The sequence below is a fragment of the Rutidosis leptorrhynchoides genome, chromosome 5 (genome assembly GCF_046630445.1).
Source record: "Rutidosis leptorrhynchoides isolate AG116_Rl617_1_P2 chromosome 5, CSIRO_AGI_Rlap_v1, whole genome shotgun sequence".
NCBI lineage: Eukaryota > Viridiplantae > Streptophyta > Magnoliopsida > Asterales > Asteraceae > Rutidosis > Rutidosis leptorrhynchoides.
Window position 1 is genome coordinate 122,851,353 of NC_092337.1, and position 8,648 is coordinate 122,860,000.

The following is an 8,648-nucleotide window of genomic DNA, read 5'->3' on the forward strand; positions in this document are numbered from 1 at the left end:
TTAACCACTATTCTTGTTCGATCTGAAATTAATGTTGTTCGATCAAGGAAGAGATCTTCGGTAAGTGGGTATTTTAAGATTCCATCAAGAATCAAACTTATGTTCTATGGTGTTATACTGTTTTATGAAGTTGTATGTTACAAAATAATAAAACGTGTTTAGTAGTAGTATTTACATGAATATATAAAAAATAGGGTTAAAGCTACAAATAAGCTATATACTTTGTAAATGTTCCGATGTCGTCCATATACCCATTTGTGTCTCACTGTCGGCTATATGTACTTTCAAAAAGTGTACCAATATAAACCACTATATTTTTTTTACCTACAACGAAAATAATTAATGACGTGGCTTCTAAGTAGTCATGACACATCAGTGATACATTGAAACACAAACTTAAAGTATATAGCCTACAATAAAATGAAAAAAAAAATGTTAAATAATTAACTTTACCGGTTGAGCAGGTAACCAGCAACGAAATGTTGACATTGGTACATCTTTTTGAAAATATATAACCAACAGTGAGACGCAAATGGGTATATGAGCGACATCGGGACATTTGAGAAAGTATATAGCCTATTTGTAATTTTAACCCAATAAATTATTCCAGAATTCACTACCCGTTCCAAAATCTGTAAAGTCTTACTAAATTTTTTATGCTACCATTTAATTTCTTAGACGTTTTTAGCATGTTTCTCTGATATACAAAACAGAAAATACTTCAGAATCAAGAATCGTCACCAGCATCATGATCGATCAGCGAGGGGCTACTAGAGGGTCGGTTCTACCCTTTTGGTTTACTTATCCATTTAATTGTAGTTGTAACTCAATTACACAATTGTGTTGTTTGGGTAAATCAATTATTAGCATTAGTTATTAGAGTGACGTCCGGGAGGTGTGAAAAGTGCTCGGGTTGAATTTGAGTGGTTCTTTGAAATAATTTGAATACTCAAAAGGAGTTGTTGTATGCAGGTTATGTCCGAGTTGTGAGGTTTCAAACCAAGTAGAAAAGGTGTAAGGAAAATAAATTCATCGGACGTCAATTCAGAGAGAGATTGGTGGCTCAACTGCATGTTAGAAAAAGAACAATGTGATGTGATCGATGAGGTGTTGAACCGATACCTTCCTCATTGACCGAATTAGATATGAATTACTCATTCTCTTCTCGTTGGGGTAGACCCATTCGATTCTATGGTCAATTGTAGAATTTTCAAATCAATTTATAAAGACAAGAGTGTAAACGAGGAAGTGGAGAAGTTTAGTAAAAGTACGGGCCAAATGTTTGAAGAAGTTTCAAAGAATTCTTGTTGTTTGCATATTTATTCTTGTATTGTTAAATAGTAGTTTTTAGTTTGTGTGTGTTAGTTCGTGTTGTTTCAAGTTTTTATTGATTTTCCGGTTGTAGTGGACTTGAGCGGTTTGTTTGTGTTCCAAGCTCGTGTCTTGATTTTGTTCGGGTTTCTTTTATCTTTGATAAAGATAAAGATTTCTTTTTATTAAAATTCATTTTTTCGCCAAAAAATAAAATTAAAGCCTCAGTTTTGTAAGCTTCTAATTTTTGCTAGTGAAAGTTTACGATTATAGATTCATTGTTTAATGTTTAATTATGACAAAACTTCAAAGATAGTTCTTGTGATTTGTCAAAAACATCACGTTTTTCCCTTAAGCTATTTTACTCATGGATAGTCCCGTGGTATGCACTTCAATCAAGGATAGTCTCTTTCACTAACGGGCGGCAATTGTTTGCGTTAAATACAGTCATTTGATGAATATGTGCGGGTATTTTTGTCTAATTATCTTTCCCTTATCTTTTTAACTCCTCCATCATCATACTCATTCAGAGTAGCGATTCCAGAATTGTAACTCAATGGGGTCCCGAATTTTTTTTCCAATACTACTTATATTTGAATGTTATTTTAGTGGTAGTTAACTTTAAAAAAAACTACAAATTCAAAAAATATATGGAGTACGAGGAGTTAAATTTAGTGGTGTCTTATATACTTTAAAAGAAAAACCATAAATTTCAAAAATATATAGGGTCCTGCAATTAAATTTAGTGGTGTCCTGTACAATTTAAAAAGTATTTTCTACTAAAAGTTTGCAAACTAGTGGTGTCCCGTGACCCCACGGGCATACTACTAGATTCGCCCATGTTCATTTGTCATCTGCATCTTCATCCAGAATCTACTAAAAATCTCAAAATTAAACCTCATATTACTTAAAGAAATCATCTTTAGAAAAATCAAATTACCCAATTAAAACCTTAAAAAATCTAATATTAACCCAAAATTAACTTATAATGCATACATAACAAATATAGCCAAAGACGGAGACATGAGAATGCATGTGGATATTTTGTCACTCTCAACTTTTCGAATATGCCTATTATAGTGTATTAAAAATTTGTAAATTAATATCCAACATCCCTAATTATTAATTCTAACATCTCCTAATTTTTATATCGATATTTATTTTTCAAAAAATGTCATTTTATCCGTAGATTATGGCTTCACCTCCAACATATAACAGCATATACCAGCATACCTCCTTTTGTTGTTGTCAACAATGATGCGAAACAGACATCCAATAATATGGAGAATATTTCTGTCCCTTTGGTGAATGAAAACGTGAACGTTGAGAATAACACTCAACTTGCTGCAAATAATGATCCGGTTTAGGTAGATGATAATATAGGGTTTTAACAACCAAGTTCCAACTGACTCTACTGCTCAAAGTTCTACTTCCCTCTCTAAACCTCCAGGCTTTATCGGTCAACGTTTTTGCTCCCCTAAATTCTCTAATGGGGTTCCTGTTCTATCCTCGGTTTCTTCAGGAGTCACGAAACCTCTCTCTGATGATATCTTGGCTGAACAAATTGATAACCTTATCGCTGTTGGTATGTCCCTCGGATACGATATGATCGGAAGTCAAGCAGACCTCAAAAATATGCTTGCTAGAATGGGTGCGAATAAAATGATTTAATGCATATTCTATCCATTAATATTGGTGGTGGAGCGAGTTTCAAACACAAGAAATCTTGGATTCGTGATTCTTGTAACGAGTTTAAAATTGAGGTTTTAGGGATTCAAGAAACGAAGCTAACAAAGTTAGATGTGTTCATTGTTAGATCATTTTGGGGTAATAGCACTTTTGACTTTGCATGTTCTTGTGCCCGTGGAAGATCGGGAGGATTGCTCACTATTTGGGACCCCTCTTGTTTTAGTAAATCACGTGTTTCTTCTTTCAATAATGTTCTGATTGTTGAAGGTCGTCGTCCCAGCTCTTCTAATCGTTGTTAAATTGTCAACGTTTAGGCTCCTCAAGATAGGGGAAACAAAGCTCGTCCATGGTCTCTGATTTCTGATTTCATGACGAATAATCATGGAGACTACTTTATTTTTGGTGATTTTAACTCGGTACGCAGTGCTCATGAAAGATTTGGCTATTCTTTTTGTCCTCTTTCGGCTGACGACTTCAATGGTTTCATCACCTCTTCTCGTCTGGTCGATTTCCCTTTGGGTGGTAGAGCATACACGAGGTCTAGTAAATCTTGTGATAGTCTGCTAAGCTTGATCGCTTCCTTCTTTATAACAGTGTGATTGATTCATGCCCGGATTTAGTCGGTCGTGTTCTGCCCAATTTATGGTCGGATCATTGTCCGATTGTCATTTATAACGACAAATTGGATTTCGGTCCTTCTCCTTTCAAACTTTTTGCCTCATGGTTTCTTATTGATGGTTTCAATGATGTGGTCCATAGTGCTTGCACTGACCCATCTTTAGTTTCTGATTGCCTTACTCTCAATTCTTTTTTAACTTTTAAAAACAAGCTAAAATTTGTTAAGGCGAAAATTAAAGTGTGGACTAAAGCTCATTTGGAATCTTGCGGTGATAGTAAAAAACAGCTCCTGGAAACTATTGATCTTATTGATAACGAGATTGTTAACGGGGGTGATAGAATCCATCTATATAGATAACGGGTCACTGTACTCAAAGCTCTGGCATCTATGGAGAAAAGTGTAAGACCCAAATATTTATTGTACATAATGTATTTATGGTGTACGATGCGTGTATGAAGTGTACGAAGCACGTACGTGTTGCTTGCTCGAACGTCGAAGGAAACTGGACGTTGTCTGAAGTGACAAGGTGTGTACGTATCTTTTCAACCCCAAATAAATTTGAGTTGATGTTTCAAAGCCTTACCATTGGAAAGAAAATCTTATTACGTTTCCAACGATATTTGATTCATCGAAAACGGAGCTACGGTCAAAAAGTTATGACCAAAACAAGAAACTGAAAACTGACCTGAAGGTTGGAGCGGCGCTCCGATCCCGTCTGATGCAATTTTCAGCTTTTTTAAAAGGTTTAAATGAGGGGTACTTTGGTCTTTTCATTTAGGGTCGGTTTAGGGTCACCAAAACTGATCTAGAACTCCATTGGAGCTCATTTCTCACCCACACAAACACTCTCATCCATATCTAGAGAGAGAGAGGAAGGGTTCTAGAGTGAGAGAGCTTGAATTGGAGAAGAAGGAGTTGGATTCTCACCAAAGCTCGGGTTTTAAAGTTGTTATACTCGTCAACGGCATCATTTTGGTGGTATTGGTAAGTTCAAACTCCGAATTACATTTGTTAGATTTGATATTCAAGTTAGGGTTTGAGTTTGATTTGTTGTGAAACCCTCTTAGATGATGAAATGGGTTTATGGTGACTAGTTATTCTTGTCACTTGGCGGGTTTTGGGTTGGTTGACGATTTGGCCTTGATTAGGCTTTAATCTTGAGTTTAATCACTAGGTTTAGTGATTATAGAAGTGTTGGAACCACTTTAGGTGAATTAGGGTTGACTAATTTTGACTAGAGTCAAAATTAGGGTTTGGTGATGATTATGACCCAATTGTCGATCTAATAAGGTTTATAAACTTAAAATGGATTAAGTTGAAGTATAAAACCGAGTTAAATATGTTTTGGTGTCAAAACTCGCTAACGGCGCGATGTTGACTCCTTTGGGTCAAAATTAGGGTTTAAGTGTCATTATGGGCAAGATAGGTGTTTAACACCTATGATTGGGTTTAATTGGCATATTAGGACCATTCTCACTTGTGTTAGTGATTATTGGTTAATTTGGGCGCGATTGGTGCTTGGAAGTGCATTTGGGTCGAAATTGCACTAGTTGTCAATTTGGGTTGATTTGTATACCCACCCTAATTGTGTTACTTTTTATGTGATAAATGGAATAGGTACATTCCATCGGCGATTGCGGATTATTCGGTGGCATTCTTCAAGGCGACAAGGTGAGTGTTTATATCCTATATGCATATGTATGTGTAGGATGGGTGCGGGTCGGGTGAAGTAGTTCTCGGTCATAGAGCTCACTTCACATATAGGTGGATTGATGGACTTGTGTATAGATCCAATTGGCACGGTTGTGCATTTTGGTTGACCACCTTTGACGAGGTGCACACTTTGTGTGTACGTTATCACATGGGCGGGTGATGTGGATTATATAACCCCAATGGCGAAGGGTTAATATTGTGAGTGGAATAATTATGCGTTCATGTTTATGGCATATTTGTTTGTGGATGTTATGGTAGCATCGAGTGTGAACCACGATCCGGTAGCACTATAAAAATAGATGTGAACCACGAGCCGGTAGCATCGAGTGTGAACCACGAGCCAGTAGCACTATAAAAATAGATGTGAACCACGAGCCGGTAGCATCGAGTGTGAACCACGAGCCGGTAATACTATAAAACGAGGCGTGAACCACGAGCCGGTAGCGTCGAAGTGTGAACCACGAGCCGGTAGCACTATAAAAGAGTATGACTCAAATACGTATGGTGTGAACCACGAGCCGGTAGCACCATAGCGTTATGGTTAACCATATTGTGTTTGTGATTGTTTAGCATGTTAAATATTGTATACGTATACTGTTGTATTGTCGTGATGTAGCTAACCCTCCGGGTGTAGCTTATTGGCATTTGTTCACATTGTCGTTGGTGAACTTACTCATTGTTGATGTTGTTAGCTTGTTGCTTAGTGATCGTACGGTATGCTTAGATTAGCTTGCCTTTATGCTTGGATGCTTCGGTATGTGGTATTTGTTTATTTATGTGGCGTGTTCATTTTATGCATATATATGTATGTAGTATATTCTCACCCACTAAGCGTTAGCTTACCCTCTCGTTGTTGACATTTTTATAGAGTGCATGGACGCGGCGGCTCGGGTAAGTGCGGGGACTAGTGGACTTGCGTAGTTGCTTTAGAGGCATGCTTTTGGATTCGATTAGGATTGGGTAGCGTATCCCCAATCGCCATGCTCGGCTTTATTTTGTATTAAAAATCATGTGGTTGAAAACTTGTATTTTGTACGAAAGTCGTAAAACGGCCGATGTGGGCCCGGTCTCGTAAAACTTATTTTATGAATGGAACGTGTTAGTTTTTCATATATGAATATGTTGTGAAAAGCGTTTTGTCTAAATACGCCGGGAAGTGGTCAAACATTTTCATGTTTTTGACTTTTTGGGACAGCAGCCTGTCCAGGCCTTTTTGCGCGCCGCGCAGAAGGTTGGCGCGCCGCGCCAATAGCTGTGCAACAAAAATAATTTTTTTTTTTGATACTTTAAGCGGGTTCGAACGTGGTTTGGTTTGGGTTGTTACAAAAAGAGATAATATGAATGCGGCGCAAAAATATAAAAAACTTTGGAGCATTTTTTGGGATGAAAGCTACTTTTTTCACTCTTCTATAAATCGTAAGAGAAAAAAACTTGCGGTTACGAGTGTGCTTTCTAATGGCGTGTGGGTATCTTCGCCTGCTCATGTTAATAACACCTTCCTGACCTATTTCAAAGAAAAATTCCAATGGGCCAAGACTGTTAAGATGATAAGGTCGAGTCCCCACCTGCGTTTATTGCCTCCTACTCTTGCGAAATCTCTAGAGGATCCCTTCTCCGAAGGTGAAATTAAAAAAGCGGTTTGGAAGTGTGGGGATGACAAAGCTCCTGGACCAGATGGATTTTCTTTTCGATTCATCAATCATTTTTGAGATTTGGTCAAATCAGACATCTTTGCCTTCATTCAGAATATCCCACGGATCTGGGTACATTCCAAAGGGTTGCAACTCCTCCTTTTTCACTCTTATTCCTAAGGTCGACAATCCGTTATTTGTTAAGGACTATCGGCCTATTAGCCTTATTGTGATCCAATACAAGATTTTGGCGAAGTTGCTAGCTAATCGTCTCGAAAATGTTATTGACCATATTATCAGTCGGGAACAATCCGCTTTCATTAAAGGTCGTCAAATTATTGACGGTCCTTTGATTATTAACGAAGTCATTGATTGGTGTAAAACGGAAGAAGAAAAAGGCTATGCTTCTTAAAGTTCATTTCGAAAAAGCATTTGACTCCATTAGTTGGGACTTTCTTACTTCGATGCTTACACATCTCGGCTTTGGTCGAAGATGGATCCACTGGATTAAAGGTTATCTTAATTTGTCTTTTGCTTCAGTTTTAGTAAATGGTAGCCCTTCGGAGGAATTCAAATTAGGACGTGGCCTTAGGCAAGGCGATCCGTTATCTCCTTTTCTTTTCATTATTTGTATGAAAGCTATTCATGTTGCTTTAATGGACGCTATTAACCATTGTTTATTTAAAGGCCTGACTGTTAGCGAAGCCGATAATACTATTTGATTATCCCACTACTTGTTCGCGGATGATGCTTTATTTGTTGGAGAGTGGTGCGACACGAATGTTCATAATCTCATTTTGGTTTTGAACTTTTTTTATATGGTCTCGGGTCTCCAACTTAACGTTCATAAATCCAATTTTCTTGGTATCGGTATCCCATCCTTAGAACTTAATAGACTTGCTACTGTTATTGGCTGTAAACCCGCTCCATTCCCGTATACCTATCTTAGAATTCCTATTGGAGCGAATATGAGGCTTATCGACAATTGGAATCCTATTATTCAGAAGGTGGAGAAACGTCTTTCAAAATGGAAAATGAACCTGTTATCGTTTGGCGGCCGACTTACTCTAATCAAGTCGGTTTTAGGATCCCTTGGTACGTACTATTTTTCCATCTTTAAGGCTCCGAAGGGTATGCTTAAACTTTTGGAATCTCTCCGGTCTAATTTTTTGTGGGGAGGTACTAAGGATGAGCACAAAATTCATTGAATTAAATGGGATTACATAACCAAAAGCAGAGAAAAAGGTGGTCTTGGAGTTATAAGTTTCGAGTCGTTGATCAAAGCTCTTCTATATAAGTGACGATGGAGGTATGTTACTTGTGACAACCCGAAAATTTCCGACTAAAATTAAACCAAATCTTTATATGAATTCGACACATTAAGCATAGTCTGTTATCCTGCGTATCAAATTTTTAAACTGTTTTCATGAATTCAATTACCTTTCGACCAATTCCGACGATTCACGAAAAATTATTTGTAAATAATAATGCATCAGTATTAATTTATTATATTATTATTATTATAATTATTAATATGATATTTAACAAAATTATAATTAATTATTATATTTACAATTATCATTATCAGTATTGTCATTATGATTAAAATTATTGTTATTAATATTATTATTATTATTATCAAAATTATTATTATTATCATTTATCATTTATTATTATGATTAATA